This window comes from Pseudorasbora parva, chromosome 13 (assembly GCF_024679245.1).
Source record: "Pseudorasbora parva isolate DD20220531a chromosome 13, ASM2467924v1, whole genome shotgun sequence".
NCBI classification, from domain to species: Eukaryota; Metazoa; Chordata; class Actinopteri; order Cypriniformes; family Gobionidae; genus Pseudorasbora; species Pseudorasbora parva.
The window spans coordinates 15,534,186-15,552,971 of record NC_090184.1 but is presented as its reverse complement, the minus strand read 5'-3'; the positions used below and the strand labels follow the sequence as shown (position 1 = coordinate 15,552,971).

Sequence of the window (18,786 nt, the reverse complement as noted above, 5' to 3'; positions counted from 1 at the left end):
ATGAGTAGAGCACGTGATCACACATCAAATCGGAATACTTTATTAAATAGCTACAGATTTAATTTTGACGTTTTTTAAATGAGATTTATGGTTTCTGAACAGTCATTATTATTATTATTATTAGACAATCATTTTCGGTGGAATTATTTTTCCACCGAAAATAATACAAAAATGATTAATTGCACAAACGCGTCCACTAGGCCTACAGTCTGGATTGAGTCGTTGCTTCAGTCCAAAATGCGCAAAACGGCACAAGGGAGGAAAAATGTGGACATAATCTTATTATGAAGTCTATTAATTTAATTCGCCCTTTACTTTGGCAAGCCAGTTTATCTTAAATTGTTCCCAGCGTTATAGTAATTGCATTTTTACGGTTAAGAACGGATTCAGAGAGCTCTACAATTGAATTATCACTAGTAAAAATGCAATTACGACTAACACTGGGAACAATTTAAGATTGATAATTTGATATGACAAAAAAGTTGTTTAATACACCAGCTTCCATGACTCATAGCTTTAAAGTTTGAAATTTTAAAAGTCACATCAAAGCAAAAAATAAAAGGTTCTTAAAAATCAAACTAATAATCCAGAAACAAACGGAATTCCCCATTAAACTTTTTCAACAAACTCATTTTAAAAAAACAAACATTAAACATTTAAACCTCCTGTGGAGAAGACTATGACTGTATTGAAGATTTCCTGCTGATGTGTTCCAATTCTTTTTTCCATTTAAATTTAAAATGAAGAGAGTCAATAGATTTAGACTCTTCTATACCTGTGGTTCTTTATAGCTAGCATCCTACATTATGAAAGTAACCCCATTTGGAGCACTGCAAATCCAGATTAGCAGTGCTCCAGCACAAAAATAAGAAAGTTTACCTGATTCTGGATAGCAAAACACGGGTTTTCCAAATCTAGACCAAACTTTTGAACAACTGGGTCCTGGACCGGCTTGAGAAGGATTGTTCTCGGGTACTGTGCTCTGTCAAAAGCTTTTCTTGGTGCATTCAGTTAATTTTTCCTCATTGAAATGCAAGTTTTATAATTTTTAAAGTATACTTTATACTTTAAACATGTAAAATCATCATGTGCAGTATGGTAAAATATAATGCCTAATATCTATCTAAAATATAAGTCACTTACTACCGGTATTCACTTTTTTATTGAACTGAAACTCAACATTACATTTTCAATCATGCAGATGTTCAGAAAAAGAGCTTGAACAAGGACATAAATAATATAAATATAAATTTTTTTTCACTGCTAAAATATACCATGTTTAAGTGGTATACCATTTTTTGTTTCTGTTTTGCAATATTTTTACAATAACACGACAGTGGGACAGGTATCTCACTGTAACTTCTACAATGGTGAACAATCTGAAGGTATAATGAGCGACAGGACCAGAATGAACAGAAATCGAGAGATTAAAGGCATTCAACATACATTCCTAAGTTCTAGGAGAACATTTATGCAAGAAAGCATTAGACTTTAGGTGAAAATCATAACGCAGAGAAAACGCAGCTTTACAGTTCAAAAGATACTCAGAGAAAGGGCAAAAGATTTACCAATAATCTTCTGAATCTCCATCCAGTAAACTCTGATCATATCACAATCCCAGAATACTTGCATTTGTGTGCCCTTAGATAATGTAAATTGAACATGACAGTTTTTATTGATAAAATGACAAAATAATGAAATCTAATTCAAGACAAATTGACACACTTAAAACACATATTACCATGTCTTTATTTAACAATTTTAAACATTTAACCAATAAACTTTAAAATGATCTGAGAATATAATACAATAAAAGACTTTCACAATAGAAAACACTTCATGGTTTGTGTACAAATGTGGCATTCCGACTGGAGGGGTTACAGATTTATTTCAGCGACTACGCCACCCTGGAAATTCACCAGGGACGATACCAAGTAAATTCTCTTTGGTTAAGACACCACAGGTTCGTTATCTATATGGGTGAAGAGACGCAGGTCGCATGTATGAAAAATTACTACTTTATTGTATCAATCTTGAATAAAAGACAACTTCAGAGCAGGAGTTGCCAATCTGCATCCGACACACACACACAATACAAATCATACAAAATGACCAGAAGCGGAGGTATCTGGAGGGTTGGGCCCACTGTCCAATTTAGAACGTTCCCGTGATACAATACAAGCCCATACCACACGTGAAGATTGGATACAAGAAAACACAGCACTAAGTGTGAACACCACACTATGGCAGCGGGACGTCACCCTCCAGAAACTCCCAGCTCCTGTAACAAAAAAACACAAAGAAAGAATCTGAACAGACACCAAAAATAACAATACAAAATGAAACCTTAACAATTGAAAATATCCCTAAATTAAATTAAAGACAAATTCACACTTAACATTCACTCGGACTTCTGGCAGTCCAGTTACAATGTCAGAGTGAGGTGACATACGTTGACTGAATGCACACAGTACTGATATACAGCCACTAGAATCAAACAGGTGGCAGTCGGCAGAAACAGATCGGCCAGCAAGGCCGCTCAGACCTCAAAGGCGATAATCTCAGAAACAGTTACTATTAAGTTGATAAAACTGAACAGCACAGAAATGAAACTGTGGTAACAGCAGACATTCAGGAAAACCGAGTGGCAATAAAACAGTCGGACTTGTAGTAGCAACAAAACAGCAGCGCGAGCTCAAACGCGTTTCATGCAGGAGATCGTCACCCCAGCATCATCTATGCCGAGCGTCCGTGAAGGAACGGATTCTCCTGCTAAAACAACAATTGGTTAGCTCACTAAATTGAAACGTTAGTCAAAAAGGTTTAACCATACATACCGAGTGATTGTCACGGAAATGCATAGCTGTACAATTACTCACAGCACGAATCACCGCGGCTCATGTTTACATTAAAACCACTGGAATTGAATGAACGAAAGTTACCACAAACAACATATTAACATGGACAAACAATAGCATTTAGCTTACCTACACATAACAAAAGCCTGCACGCACACGTCACCACAGGGCTGCAGACCAAACATTCCCTCACTGAATGGTGGCACGCCCTCGCCGTGGGGGCGGAGCTTGAAACGACGCACCCTCAGGTAGGACCCAGGGTTTTAAATAGACAGGTCTCAAATGCTGATAGGCCATCACTAAATACAGGGGAGGGAACTTACTCACCCTGCTACAATCTACCGCTGGTCTTTGCATCGTCGCCCCGACGATGGAACTGCACGACTTCCTCACGTCAACTGGGAATATGACATGAACTGCAACCTCAGCCCAACATGACTCACGAAGACTGGACACTCATTCAGTATACGACCTCCTCATGCCACCTGGGAATGAGACATGGACTACATCTGTCTAACATGACTCATGAAAGACTGGTCACTCATTCAATACACACCATCCTCATGACACCTGGGAATATGACATGGACTACCTCTGTCTAACATGACTCATGAAAGACTGGTCACTCATTCAATACACACCATCCTCATGCCACCTGGGAATATGACATGGACTACATCTGTCTAACATGACTCATGAAAGACTGGTCACTCATTCAATACACACCATCCTCATGCCACCTGGGAATATGACATGGACTACCTCTGTCTAACATGACTCATGAAAGACTGGTCACTCATTCAATACACACCATCCTCATGCCACCTGGGAATATGACATGGACTACCTCTGTCTAACATGACTCATGAAAGACTGGTCACTCATTAAATACACACCATCCTCATGCCACCTGGGAATATGACATGGACTACATCTGTCTAACATGACTCATGAAGGACTGCAACCTCATACCACCTGTGAAGGTGACATGGATAAAATAAAATTAAAATCTCAAGCCAGTCAGTCACTTGCCTTTACGGCGCAACAGTGACCTATTTCGCCCACGACCAAGACAGCCCAGGCGGCACTCCCAAATTCCCAACGTAAAAACTTAATTCATAACAGAGGGCTCAACTCACCTCAGCCGATCATCAGGCCAAGGAAGGACTCTGATCAAAACTCAGGCCCACAGAAAATGGGAACCACAGCCACTGGACGCAGCTGCTGTTTTGTTGCTACACATCCTAATATAGAAAATTAAAAAAAACAAAGAAACAAGCACAACACTACAACCGCGTCTTCACCCAGACACAGATACCCTGCCGACTATACGCCAAAATGTGGCATTCCGACGGGAGGGGTTACAGATTTATTTCAGCGACTACGCCACCCTGGAAATTCACCAGGGACGATACCAAGTAAATTCTCTTTGGTTAAGACACCACAGGTTCGTTATCTATATGGGTGAAGAGACGCAGGTCGCATGTATGAAAAATTACTACTTTATTGTATCAATCTTGAATAAAAGACAACTTCAGAGCAGGAGTTGCCAATCTGCATCCGACACACACACACACACACAATACAAATCATACAAAATGACCAGAAGCGGAGGTATCTGGAGGGTTGGGCCCACTGTCCAATTTAGAACGTTCCCGTGATACAATACAAGCCCATGCCACACGTGAAGATTGGATACAAGAAAACACAGCACTAAGTGTGAACACCACACTATGGCAGCGGGACGTCACCCTCCAGAAACTCCCAGCTCCTGTAACAAAAAAACACAAAGAAAGAATCTGAACAGACACCAAAAATAACAATACAAAATGAAACATTAACAATTGAAAATATCCCTAAATTAAATTAAATACAAATTCACACTTAACATTCACTCGGACTTCTGGCAGTCCAGTTACAATGTCAGAGTGAGGTGACATACGTTGACTGAATGCACACAGTACTGATATACAGCCACTAGAATCAAACAGGTGGCAGTCGGCAGAAACAGATCGGCCAGCAAGGCCGCTCAGACCTCAAAGGCGATAATCTCAGAAACAGTTACTATTAAGTTGATAAAACTGAACAGCACAGAAATGAAACTGTGGTAACAGCAGACATTCAGGAAAACCGAGTGGCAATAAAACAGTCGGACTTGTAGTAGCAACAAAACAGCAGCGCGAGCTCAAACGCGTTTCATGCAGGAGATCGTCACCCCAGCATCATCTATGCCGAGCGTCCGTGAAGGAACGGATTCTCCTGCTAAAACAACAATTGGTTAGCTCACTAAATTGAAACGTTAGTCAAAAAGGTTTAACCATACATACCGAGTGATTGTCACGGAAATGCATAGCTGTACAATTACTCACAGCACGAATCACAGCGGCTCATGTTTACATTAAAACCACTGGAATTGAATGAACGAAAGTTACCACAAACAACATATTAACATGGACAAACAATAGCATTTAGCTTACCTACACATACCAAAAGCCTGCACGCACACGTCACCACAGGGCTGCAGACCAAACATTCCCTCACTGAATGGTGGCACGCCCTCGCCGTGGGGGCGGAGCTTGAAATGACGCACCCTCAGGTAGGACCCAGGGTTTTAAATAGACAGGTCTCAAATGCTGATAGGCCATCACTAAATACAGGGGAGGGAACTTACTCACCCTGCTACACAAACATCAGTGAAACCTGAACCAAAAACTGAAAATTCATGATGGAATTTAATAATGGTGCAAAGAGTGAATAATGGTAAAAACCTAAACAACCACAACAAAACCAACACTGTATTAATGGTCTGATTGTCATAAAGAAAATGAACCATTTCTGTTCACTGTGTGAAATGCCAAATACATTACATGAATAAAATGACAAAAAGCTGAACTCCTCCTGCACTCAATTGAAGGGTTTGACGATTTTCATGGAGATGAAGTTCTGAAAATAAATAAATACAAAATAATTAGCATTGTACATCTTAAGTCTAAACATCACCTTTGTGAAAGGATTGATGAAGTGTGTCTTTACTGGTAATGAATACAACAAGATCCCAATGAATAATAGCACTAAAGGTGCCTTTACACAGCCGAGTTAAGGCGGCTCTAAAGCGGGTCTGTGTCTGCTCAAAATTCTGTGTAAAGACGCAAAGCAGACTTAAAATATGCCGGGTCTGACCCACCTCGGCCCAAAGGCGGCGTAGAAACGGTTTTGATTCAGCGTAAATGAACGCGAACTTGTGCCGCCTTAAACTACATCATTGTCGTGACAACCGCCAGTCAGCCAGGGCTGCGTTTCCCAAAAGCATCGTAAGCCTAAGTTGATCGTAAAAACAATCGTACGAGTGCTCTCAATATTAATTTTTTTAATCGAGTCCCGGCCCTAATCGTAACTTAAGTAGCACTTGAAAATGATCGTAGATCTACGAGTGCTCTGGAGTAATTGTAAAGCTCTAAGGAGAGAGAGTTATGAGGTCACCTACAGGACAACCGGCAGATTACACCTTTAACTTTACTCAAGTGCATTGTGATAATGCTGCAGTGCCCTCTTCCTTTTTGTCAGGCTTGCAAACTCCTGCCATTTCTTGCAGACCTCTTTACCCGATCTTTGAACTAATAATTTAACTTTTAACTTTTAATTTGGTAGCAATGTCCTCCCAGATGTTTTGTTTCTCTTTGTTTGTACGATGCCCTTTAAATCTGTTGAAAATAATATCTTTTCCCGCTCCACCTCCTCTAGAAGGATATTGATTTAGTCTTTTTGAAAGGTATCATTTTTGTTTCAGCCATTTTGTCAGCGCCTCAGCCTGTAGGTAGTTGCTTTATAGACGTGTTTTGATTGCTAATCCACATTAGATGACAATTATTAGGTGAACCGTTCAGAGGAAACGATTCCATAAGGTTACATTACAGCACTTCGCAAATGGACAGCGACTCTTGAGTAGCACTTAAGCCTAGTTCACACTGCCCGATTTTTGCCCCGATTTTGAGTCGCCGACAGGTTTTTCGAAATCGCCGACAAATGCCCGAGATCACAGGCAAATCGGTGCTCTAGCACGCGAGTGACAATCACACAGTGTGCAGAACACAATCCTGACTCCCTCTGTCTCTTCAACAATTTCTTCCGTCATAATCTTTTTTCTTTTTCTCCACAAATCAGCGCACATACAATTTGAAGCAAACTTTTTGCAGTTTATCGTTTTTAATAACAATTTTAATAAAAGTTTAATAAAAAAAATCAAAAAATGAATTAAGACAGCGTTTGTAACTTTTGAAGTGCATAAACAATATGTTCCCAGAATCCACGGCCTTTGTTGTTATTGTGACATAAAAGTAGAAAGTTTATAGTTTATAATTAGGCTATGTATTGCACCTAGGCTATCTGTAGCCTATGGCAAAAAATTACAGAGCGAGTTGTTCCCGCTGTCCTAAAGGAACAAAATGCGCCGGCGCTTAATTTCGTTGGACAAAGGGTTAAAGAAAACGTAGCCAATAATGTCATAGTTAGGCTATGTTTAAATATTAGCCTATAACATTATTTTTTAATTAAATAGCCTAACTGTCTGTAGGCTATATAGGCCTATTTAATAAATAAGAAGCGAACCAAAATCGTCGGTATGGATTGACGTGTGTAACGTTTTTCTGTTCACAATTAAACAGAATTGTCCAATATTCGGGCTCATGTTATATGAGCTGAGAACTGAACTTTGTTTTGGGGAAATATTACATTCCTGACCACTTTTACAGTCTATGGGCTCAGAGAGATAGGCTGTGCAGCCTGATGCTATAATGGAGAGTGTAGACTTAAAAATTAAGCTTTTCCCCCGTGGTAGTTTAATTCACAGGACCGGACACCAGTTATTTTGCCAAGAGATTTATTTTATATAATTTTATATCAGACATAGGAGAGAAAGGCAATTTTCCTAGGAGATGATCTTCATTCCAGCTTTCTCTGTCCTCCTGGACACCCAGTTTGGATTTTATAGGTTGCTCAGACAGAGAAATCAATTGTATTACTAGATAAACAGGTTGTTTGCGCTATACCTCGTGCTTTCACGCGGCATAATATACCCTAGAACATATGCATAGAGAAACTTGTTGTTCATTGTTCAAAATATGTCTTATACAGAACTTGTGACATGTGTCATATGCATTGGTAGGAAAACAACATCATGCTACACAATTCTTCCTTACAGAGAATTACAGTCACATGTGCATAATTGGAAAACTTATGCTACATATTCCTGTGTTCAAAATTATCTCCTCTCCATGTCCTTCACACTCCTGTGCTCAGACTCATTCTGACTAAATAATAATGATTATACAAATGATAATGAATATTAGTAAAGAATAATAATACAAATACATGATATTAACTGATTATACATACTAATAATACAAAATAATATTAAACAGTAAAATTTCGATCTACATCTCCCTTCTTCTGGAACTACGGCCGTCCGTTCCACACCATCACCCAGGTAGCCAACCTATTGAAGTGATAGCGAGAAAGAAGAATAGCAGACGAAGAAATAAACAAGGACAGAAGAACAGAAATGGAAAAAAACAAAAAGAAACAAAGAACCCAAACCCATGTTATGTTCCCGAGATATGTGTCATTTAACGTCGATGTGTATGCATTTAATATGAACCCCAATCTTCTAAGAAAGTAAAAACTAATGAATCTTCACCAGTGCCTGGACTCGTTCGGGCCCTGAACTCCTCCAGTTCCTGGTCAAAATAACAAACAAACATAAACGTTGATGTTAAAGAATTCCTATCCCTTGGGGTTGTGAATCAGTAAGCAGATGTTGATTGTTTGTGAGGTTATATTCTGTAAGCAGTGTAGTGTGTAAAATCTCCTATTTGACTCTGAATTTCCTATTCTCTGTTTTATCCACATGGTTAGAAATAACCAATCTAACAGGTTTGGTACTTTTCCTTCTAGTAACACATTTTATGAGTTGTATCACTAACAGAAACACAAAAACTCCAACCATAATCAGAACTATCCATTCCAACCAGGATAAATTCCCCGGAATTTGTGCTAATTTCTTCTCAGACAACAATTTAGCTACTCCATTCGCTACAATAACATGACCCATTGCTTGAATTCCCTCTTCTTGAGCTGCTTTAACACTCTCCTTAACTCTTTTAACCATTTCAAAGAGTTCATAATTCCTTTCCTCTACTAAATCATTATTCCACCATTGTGGGTCTAAGTTCAACAATTGCACATGTGGAACATGGATTCCACCCAATTGAAGAGGATAGAGAATCTCAACGCAAAATGGATCAGGAGGAATTGGACACAACTTCCCTCCATATATCATAGTCTCACTTATTCCATCATGTAATATACACCACTGTGCTTCTGACACCTGCCATGCACCTGTGGCTTGATCTAAAGGAACTACTTCCCAAACTGCAGATCCATTCAGGGATAGACTAAACATTGTAGAACACGAGCAAATTACCCACTCATGTTCCTCAACACAACAGTCTATGGTAGAAATCATTGGTGTTTCGCCTTCAGCCCAATATCCATTTTTCCCTAATCTGATAACAGAGTTTCCTTGTCTAACACCCATTGATTGGAATTGTCTCACTGTCATTATATTGCGCCGTCCATATTGAGGCCATACCATAAATAAAGGTAATGTACCGGAACCTGACAAAGAGTCTTCATCGATAGCAATTTTGACTAATGGAATATGTTTAGCAGAAGTCAAATTGAGTTGATTACCAAATACCACTAACAAAGATTCCACTATTCGTTCAGGAACTTTACCCATTCGAATAACTTGAACATCCTCTACCATTTGATCCTTTAAATTCTGAGCTAGGAATAAACATGCTGCACGATGTGTCTGAAAATTAGATGATTTTACTAATGCATCTGCCAATTCCTTTGCTGCATTGTTAAGATGTTGACCTGCTGCTATGATATGTAAAGAACCTTTAAGAGCTTCAGTGAGTCCTTTTCCTGTCATTTTTCCCACCCACTGAGTGTATTCACTTAATTGATTCATTTGCGCAGTATTACTTATTGAATTGACAGAACCAAATACCCCTGCTACGTCTCCCCATATACTCCTAGGTTTACGACTTCGACTATTCAATGGATCTTTAGAGGTATAATATTTTACTTCTTTTTCCAACCATTTCCTTATTTGTGTGAAATTTCCACAATATGACTGATCATAAACGGTAAGAAGGGATATCAAATTATAATTGATACGTTGTCTCACCATATGGGCTTCATTTATCAAGGTTTTGGTTTCTTTTGCTAACAAGATACCATGAGCTGGTGCAATATTTGTAGTTGGGCATGTTTTAGCTTTATTTGTTTTTTCAGCAGAAAGATAAAAACACCGTCCAATTTCCCCAGTTTCTAGTTCAGTCTCACAATATTCATTCTCATCTTCTGAATGCTATACTCTTACATAATTTCCCTTGAATCTTGTCGTTCTCGAGGCAGTATCCCTTAGGAATCCTTCACATGGCAACACTTATGGGATAAATACACCCTAAAGCCAAAGAATCCCATATTGTAAGCATGTGAGTACGGTTCAAAATGAAGTTAATTTCCACATTAGTAGAAGTTATGAGGTCTAACCCCACAATTTCACATTGTTCTCTTGAACAAATTTCTCGTCGTTGACCACTACTAGAATATCCCCCGTCTTTCACTGGCCAGATTACTCTGCTGTGGTAACATTGATGGTGATAGTTACATCCACCATAGATGTCCTTACGATATTTAGCAAGATCTTTATCATTACTTGGCACCCAATCCCATAATCCCCATTTGGAAATAAAGGGTAAAGTAAAATGTTGGCCAGATTTCAAAGTTGCATTTCTAGTGATTCCTTGAACTTGAGGGGTCCATAAAGCTTGGCTTCCTTGGTAAATGCCAAGTAAAATTAAAAACAAGCATACCATCATCGTTGTGTATCGAGAATAACTTGCAACCATCTCTAATCAATGTCAATGGGAATGATCCCTGAAATGGAAGCAGAAAAATAATTAAACATCACTCCTTTGTTCCCAATCTTTAAAGCTAATGGATGTACATTGCTCAATTTCAGGCCATAAGTCATCATTATCATTTGGTTCATTCACTAAACAAGGTTTAACTTGTGACCAGTGATACCATCTATCTGTCCCTACACCCTTCCCTTTAAGGCAAACACTTGTATCTGTAGTTAAGAGTATCTCATATGGTCCCTCCCACCTAGGTTCTAAACCTTTCCTAGCAATACGTTTGACCATAACAAAACTGCCTAACTCGGGAATGTGTGGAATGTCAGTAGTGGTGTGTTTTTCATCCCATTGCTTGTTATTGTCTTTGATAGAAGTGAGTTCCATTGTCTAGGTACCCTTCACCAGGTGACAAAGGTCCTGTGAAATCAATTTGGAGATTTGTCCATGGCCCTGTGGGTCTTGGTGCTTGTGACATTCGCACCTTTACAGGTTTTCCCACATTTGCTTTCATGCAGATCAAGCATCTCCTGCAATAATCATCAATGTCTCTCATCATCCGTGGCCACCACCATGTCTCGCTGATTTGAGCTTTCATTGCTTTTGCTCCAGCATGCACTTTTCCATGATATAGCTGCATTAGTTCTCTTCTTGTGCCGACCGGCATCACCACTTGTCCTGTTGGAATTCTCCAGATACCCTGATCATCTTCTTTCGCTCCTAATTTTATCCATTGTTCTTTCTCTTCATCTGTCTCTGTTTGATATGACAAAAGATGGAGTTCAGGATTGTCTTTCCTGTTTTCTCGAACCAAGATGACAGGAGTAGGAGGAAGTAAAGCCGCTTCTCTGGCTGCTGCATCAGCTGCAGAATTTCCTTGGCTTTCCTTGGACTTGTCAGATTGATGTGATTTTACTTTGACCACGGCTGCTTCTCTTGGTAAGTGGCATGCTGCAATCAGGCGACGAATTATGGAAGCATGTTGTATTTCGCTCCCACTGCTAGTGATGAGTCCACGTCTTTTCCAAAGGGCAAGGTAGTCATGGACCACGCCGAAAGCATAACGACTATCTGTATAGATGTTAACTCGATCTCCTTCCGATAGTTCAAGAGCTTCTGTAAGTGCTGTGAGTTCAGCTGCTTGTGCTGAAAACTTCCCAGAAAGAGCTCCCTTCTTCACGACAGTTCCATCAGACTCCACAACTGCCCATCCAGTATGTCGTTTTCCATCAACGTAGTAACTGGATCCATCAACCCATAATTCTTTGTCTGGATTCTCAAGAGGGATTGAATTAACTGGTCCAAGGCTTCCTTCTTCCACCTGTTTTTCACACTTGTGTGGTATTAACTTGATAGAGTCTTTTTGTCTCTTAAACCAATTTAACTGCTCATCCATGGATGCATTAATATCAAGTCCTTTTTTCAAAAATTTAACTTGCTTCTTGTTCTTCTTTTCCAGATACCATGCAGAAATTGTTCTGCTGTTACAGTCACCTTCTGTCATTTTGCAAATTATTGGTCACTCTGTATCTGTGTCTCAGAACAGCAGGGCTTATGGTATGTCTGTGTGTGTGTGTGTGTGTGTGTGTGTGTGTGTGTGTGTGTGTGTGTGTGTGTGTGTGTGTGTGTGTGTGTGTGTGTGTGTGTGTGTGTGTGTGTGTGTGTGTGTGTGTGTGTGTGTGTGTGAGAATCTCCAAAGGAGGGGCTCTCTCTCTCTCTCTCTCTTGTCTAAGCTATATATACTGTGTATGTGTGTGCGTGTGTGGAGGATGTGTGTGTTCTGCGGTGAGTGCTTCCCTGCTTCTCTCCCTTTCTCTCCTAAACACTCAAGGAACAAAAGAAAAGAGGGAAAAAGTTAAAAGAAAAATTCTCTTATATTTTCATATAGAAAACATATATTTTAGTTTCACTCAGATAAATTTCTTCCTTTAGGTTTTTTATTTTTTTATAATTTTTTTTAGTTTCTTTGTTCAGTTGAACTCAGATCAATTTCTCCTCCTCAAATACTGAACAGCTTCTGTCAAAATCAGAATGCCCGCAATTTCAGCTACTTCAGCATGTTTAAACGTTTTAGGATTCTCTATAAACAGGACTCCCCTTTAGAGTCCAGATCCGCCACTTTAAACTGCTTTTAATCCAGCTTGACACCTTCCCCGTCTGTCTGTAACAGCACGGATCTTCAGTGTGTAAAATATTTTAGAGTCTACTTCCAGAGCAGAGTCGCCACATTTCACCACCTCGCAGTCATGTCAAGCTAATTGCTGAATCGCCTTATGGCTTATTCTCCCGAAAATTTGACTAAATGGTCTTTTAACCAAAGATCCACTTTTACCCCAGCTTCATTCAAATATTGTTTAAAGGTTCACTGATCTGAGCAACTTAAAAGTCCAAATCAAATCAAATTATTATTTTACTTTTACTATGTCTGACATATATTCATTGGCAATACAACTGGTATTTTAAATAACACAATTCTTTTTAGCAGTCTCAGTCAATGTCTATAATCATCAGGCAGACTTAGAACTATTTAGAAAGAAAAAAGTCTTACCTGATTGACAGACAAATGGCTGAAGATGCAATCCTGTTTTCGTGACGCCAAAATGTAGACTTAAAAATTAAGCTTTTCCCCCGTGGTAGTTTAATTCACAGGACCGGACACCAGTTATTTTGCCAAGAGATTTATTTTATATAATTTTATATCAGACATAGGAGAGAAAGGCAATTTTCCTAGGAGATGATCTTCATTCCAGCTTTCTCTGTCCTCCTGGACACCCAGTTTGGATTTTATAGGTTGCTCAGACAGAGAAATCAATTGTATTACTAGATAAACAGGTTGTTTGCGCTATACCTCGTGCTTTCACGCGGCATAATATACCCTAGAACATATGCATAGAGAAACTTGTTGTTCATTGTTCAAAATATGTCTTATACAGAACTTGTGACATGTGTCATATGCATTGGTAGGAAAACAACATCATGCTACACAATTCTTCCTTACAGAGAATTACAGTCACATGTGCATAATTGGAAAACTTATGCTACATATTCCTGTGTTCAAAATTATCTCCTCTCCATGTCCTTCACACTCCTGTGCTCAGACTCATTCTGACTAAATAATAATGATTATACAAATGATAATGAATATTAGTAAAGAATAATAATACAAATACATGATATTAACTGATTATACATACTAATAATACAAAATAATATTAAACAGTAAAATTTCGATCTACAAGAGTCCGCGCTCTTCTTTGGTCAGAACCACGGAGAACGACCGCGGACAGGTCCGTCCTACGCACCGAGACTTTTCACAATGCAACAACATATTTAAAGAGCATTAAGCTATAAAATATCTATTATGTAAAGGGAGGGGAAGCAGCCGCAGCGAGCGCAGACACAGAGCGGCCAGAGAAACGGAGGAGCGACTGCAGTATGGCGTTTGTGGAAAACTGCGGAAAAACTGCGGAAAAAGAGCGGGTGTTGAAACCTGTCACCGGAAAAAGTGTGGGTGTATCCTCCACGGATGCGACACCCCTGAACATTTGTTGTGACTGCTCTAAAGTGACTTTCTTTTAAAGTCCACTTTTAATCCTGCGGTAATCTACCCGTAATAATGTTAAAAATACTTTATTTATAGCATTGTCAATCAAGCACAATTTTCTTAAGAAATATAAAATAACTATAGGATACCGTAGCCTAAAATAGAAGAATTGCAGAATTACAGTAGGCTAGGCCTACAGAATTATGACAAACATCAAAAGCGCTATATAGCAAGCAGAACAAAATTATTTAAAACTCTGTATTTTTATTTTAGGCCTATTTTTAGACATTATTTCATTATTTGTTTTAAATTAATTTATAACACTTTGTTAAAACTGTAGTTTTAAATAATGTTCAACGCATTGTTAACCGCGATTTTAATTCCTGTGTAAATGCATTTATGCCGATTCAGAGAAGGATTAAACGGTCTGTGTAAATGCAAATATTTGTGATTTTATGCCGCTGCAGAATCGGTTTCGGTGCCGCGTTTGCTGTGTAAAGATGCCTTAACTGTCCAATACCCACAACGTATTGTAACGTTAACGTTAGTTCATTTTCCACAGCTGCTTAACGTTGTTACAAAAGTTAATGTTATGCCTAGCTTGGAACAATACTACATAAAGTTTAAACGACACCAACAACAAATATAAGTTGATAATTCAATAAATAAAACTGAAACAGTAACAAATACATAGAGCATCTTCACAAATATCAGCTAAATTTGAGAACATACACGACGGTTAACGCGACGGGTCTGACAGACGAGTCAGATAGCACCTAAAATACAATACCAAATTAACGCTCTAAAACAGGTTATGTGACAAAAGAAACAAAATACAATTCTTAATGTTTACCTCAGAAGCGGGAGGTTTATCCTACTCCGAAATCTGACTGAAAGTGATGATGATCCATGCATGTAATGGCGATTAGTGTGTGTAAAGAAATTTGTTTGCCCCGCTGACTGAGGTTCTTGCTCCCACAATGCAACGCAACTAAAAATATGGAAAAAGACCTGTAAAACACAAATACGGAAAATTCCTTCAATGCCGTAAATGCATTTATGCCGCTTCAGAGAAGGATTAAACGGTCTGTGTAAATGCACATTTTTGTGATTTTATGCTCCTGCAGAATCGGTTTCTGTGTAAAGATGCCTTAAGACTAGCACAGCCAGGCCGATGAACAGCCACTTAAATTTGCGCCACACTATGAATTTGCACGTCTTGCATGGACTTGTGAACCAAAAGAACGAGGTTTCAGGTCGCCTGAGAGGTTTAAAAGAGAAATAAATCTTGTAATCATCTTCTGTTAACACACAGAACAATAAACTTATTTAAGCGAGAGTTCGATTACTTGGGAGGATGGAGTTTTGGATTCATATTGGGCTCATCTCTGCCTTTTCCAGCAGGTCTCTCATCCGCTTCCTTCTCATTCACAATCTCCAAAGTCAGCTCCACCTTTCCCTGAAAAAAAAAAAAAACGATAAAAAAGGCCCAATTAAATCAAGCTCAACATGAAATGACATCCACAACCCATTTGATCAAACCAAGTGAAGCGTATTCAAAGGGGTCATTCACTGCTGGCAAAATGGGATTTAAATAAAAGTTATCTGCCTATGCAGTAGAAAGCTTTTAGGCAAACAAGTCAGAAAACTTCAACACCCATAATGCACTGGGCATGTTGCCGTCCAAAGCCACTCCCGATCTGCTCCTACTAAGTCAAATTCTGCCTTGCTTGAGAAGGAAATACTTTTGAGCAAACTTTTAGTAGCCTCTCGAGGAGAAATCACAACACATGAACACAGCTCATACAAAGAAACTCAGTAACATACACGGTTAAAATTAATTACAAATTGAGGAGTTTTTATATTTATAATATGTATATTTATGAATCTATTAATCTGTACAGTGAAAACTAGTGTTATTTTATATTTGATAACTTTATTAGATGTATTTTGTAGGCCATTACCTGAACAGTAATGTTAGACCTTCCTGAGATTTAAGCACTGTATTTCATTTGTTTGTTTTATTGTCTATTTATTGTATGTATTTTACCATTTGTCCGAGTGGATATGGCGAATGTTTAATCTATCAACAAGCTCCGTTTCACCTTCGTTGCTCCGGTTGGTTTTAGCGCTATCCAATCGTTTAAAAACATTTTAAAATGCTACTGGTCTGAAACTTTTGACCGGTAGTGTAGCCTATGTATGTATTTCCTTCACATTCATGTTAAAAATAATACTAGGACATAGTATGACGAGACATAGTATGAGGAGATTTAATGTTAATGGACACAAAAACTGTAGTTTACTATTACTTCAACTATACAATTTTTTATTATTTTAAAAATATATTAATGAATGTGTAACATGTTGTAAAGTGTTTCCCATTTGACTGTATATTCAGTCATATTATTTCTTTCACGTTCATGTTCAAGGCCTTGAACAAGTGAAACATGTTTTTCTGCACGAAAACATATAGGGAAAATAATAGGTTTAAAACATATTTAAATGGCTGAACTTGTGACTCTTATGCCCATATCATGGCATTTCTGCAGAAAGACTCGATAGGATTAGTCTTGTCATCCATGAAAACAAAATTAATATGTTGTATTAATTAATAATTGTTTAATATTACGACAAATAATATATTTTGACAAATGCAAAAAAAGTATGTTTAGCTTTCATGATAAAACGTGATTTCACTCACCACATCAGGATTGTCTTATTGGCTTAAATGCATGTTTCAAGGATATGAAAAGAAAAGTATGGTGACTTTATTAAAAAGTATTGTTGTTAAATATTGTAGACATCGTTCCGATTAATATCCATGTGAAAACTGCCGTAAAAAGCTTATATTTAACGAAAGAAAATCATGTGTATGGGTAGCGCTGCTCACTTCCGGTTATGTGGACGACGTGGTTCTGAAACTGTTGCGTGCTGTAGCGCGTTCTTCATCGCGTCACTCAGCTCGCTCTGATCCGGTGTCATGACTAATCCTGTCTGCCTATGAAATTGTGTCCGCTGGTAGAGGTTTTAAATCGCTGATCAAAAGTTGTTATACGTGGTTCTGGACAAGCAATTGTTTAAAAATAAACTATGAATTCATTGCCATACTACACACATACACACGCAAAACATTTATTTGAAATATGTAATTGATTGCTAATTATTTGACTGATAAACTAAGTACGTTACCAGTACAAAATCATGACATAGTAATGTACCTATAATGTAAATAATAAAGAATAAATAAAAAAAACCCAGCAACAGAACAGGTGCACAAAATAAATAGATTATATACGAGATATGCTTATATATCTTATCATTAAAGACTATTTTAACACAATTTAAACAGCAAAAATCAAAACGCGATTTTGAATTGTAATCAGGCTCTGAACAGATTACCTATTAAAATGTCTTTCAGCCAATAGAATCGCTCTGCGGGTCCCGTATGTGTAATTTAACCTCTTAAACTCCGTGGACTATGTACAGGGACGGGAATGACATATATACTTTCCATTTTAAATGTCTGTGGAAGAGCTATGATGTCAAGATGATTTGAAAGCTTAGAGTCTCTACTTTCTGGAGATATGCATCACTTTGACATTTGTTTTACACAAAGTAATGTACACTAAATTACTCTGGTACCATTTCCGGCTGGATTTAGCCTACCCAAATTGAAAAGCCTCCCATACACACATACAGTGGTCAAGGTTCAAAATGTTGGTGTCATTTTACAGGAAACCCTTTAAAGTTACATAAAACACTGCTAAAAGTCATAAACATGTAAGTAAATGTTGAAAGCTGTTATAACCCCCCCAAAATTATGTGCTTTTAGATTTTTTTATATAAATAAATTTTTGAAAGTGTGTAACTCAAGCCCTGTGTGCTCTAGGACCCTGCAGACAGTTTGGGCTGCTTCCAGCATATATAATTAATTTAATGACACTGGGATATTGCATTTATATCACTATATATGGTGGTGGAGGGGGGTAGCAGGGTCGGGGGAGGGCGGAAAAGGGGGGTCATCCCTTCAGATCTATTTGAATAAATCTTGCATACAACATGACACAGAAAAACTTATTTTTTCCTCTATTTTCTGGAATTTAGTGGAAATAGCCCAAACTGTCTGCAGGTTCCTAGAGCACACAGGGCCTGACTTACACACTTTCAAAAATGAATTTATGGGGGAAAAAAATCAAAAAGCGCCTACTTTTGGGGGGGTTATTACAGCTTAGACAACATATACTTCCATGTTTATGACTTTTAGCAGTGTTTTATGTAACTTTAAAGGGTTTCCTGTAAAATAACACCAACATTTTGAACCTAGACCACTGTATGTGTGTATGGGAAGCTTTTCAATTTGGGTGGGCCAAATCCTGGCGGAAATCCCAAAAGATGT

General features: G+C 38.2%; 1 long non-coding RNA gene across 7 annotated transcripts; it reads right to left on the bottom strand.

Moving 5' to 3' along the window:
- Window positions 1-1,854: 1,854 nt before the first annotated feature.
- On the bottom strand, window positions 1,855-17,251 carry LOC137038580 (uncharacterized). Of its 7 annotated transcripts, XR_010897519.1 has the most exons (6): window positions 17,092-17,251; window positions 15,737-15,846; window positions 15,241-15,398; window positions 5,346-5,801; window positions 5,186-5,265; window positions 1,855-5,120 (listed from the first exon to the last, which is right to left on the bottom strand). It is a non-coding gene; the product is annotated as an uncharacterized lncRNA (long non-coding RNA). The 7 variants fall into 7 exon arrangements; XR_010897516.1 differs by having other exon boundaries at window positions 1,855-3,343; window positions 3,429-5,801; XR_010897518.1 differs by having other exon boundaries at window positions 5,186-5,801.
- Window positions 17,252-18,786: the final 1,535 nt, after the last annotated feature.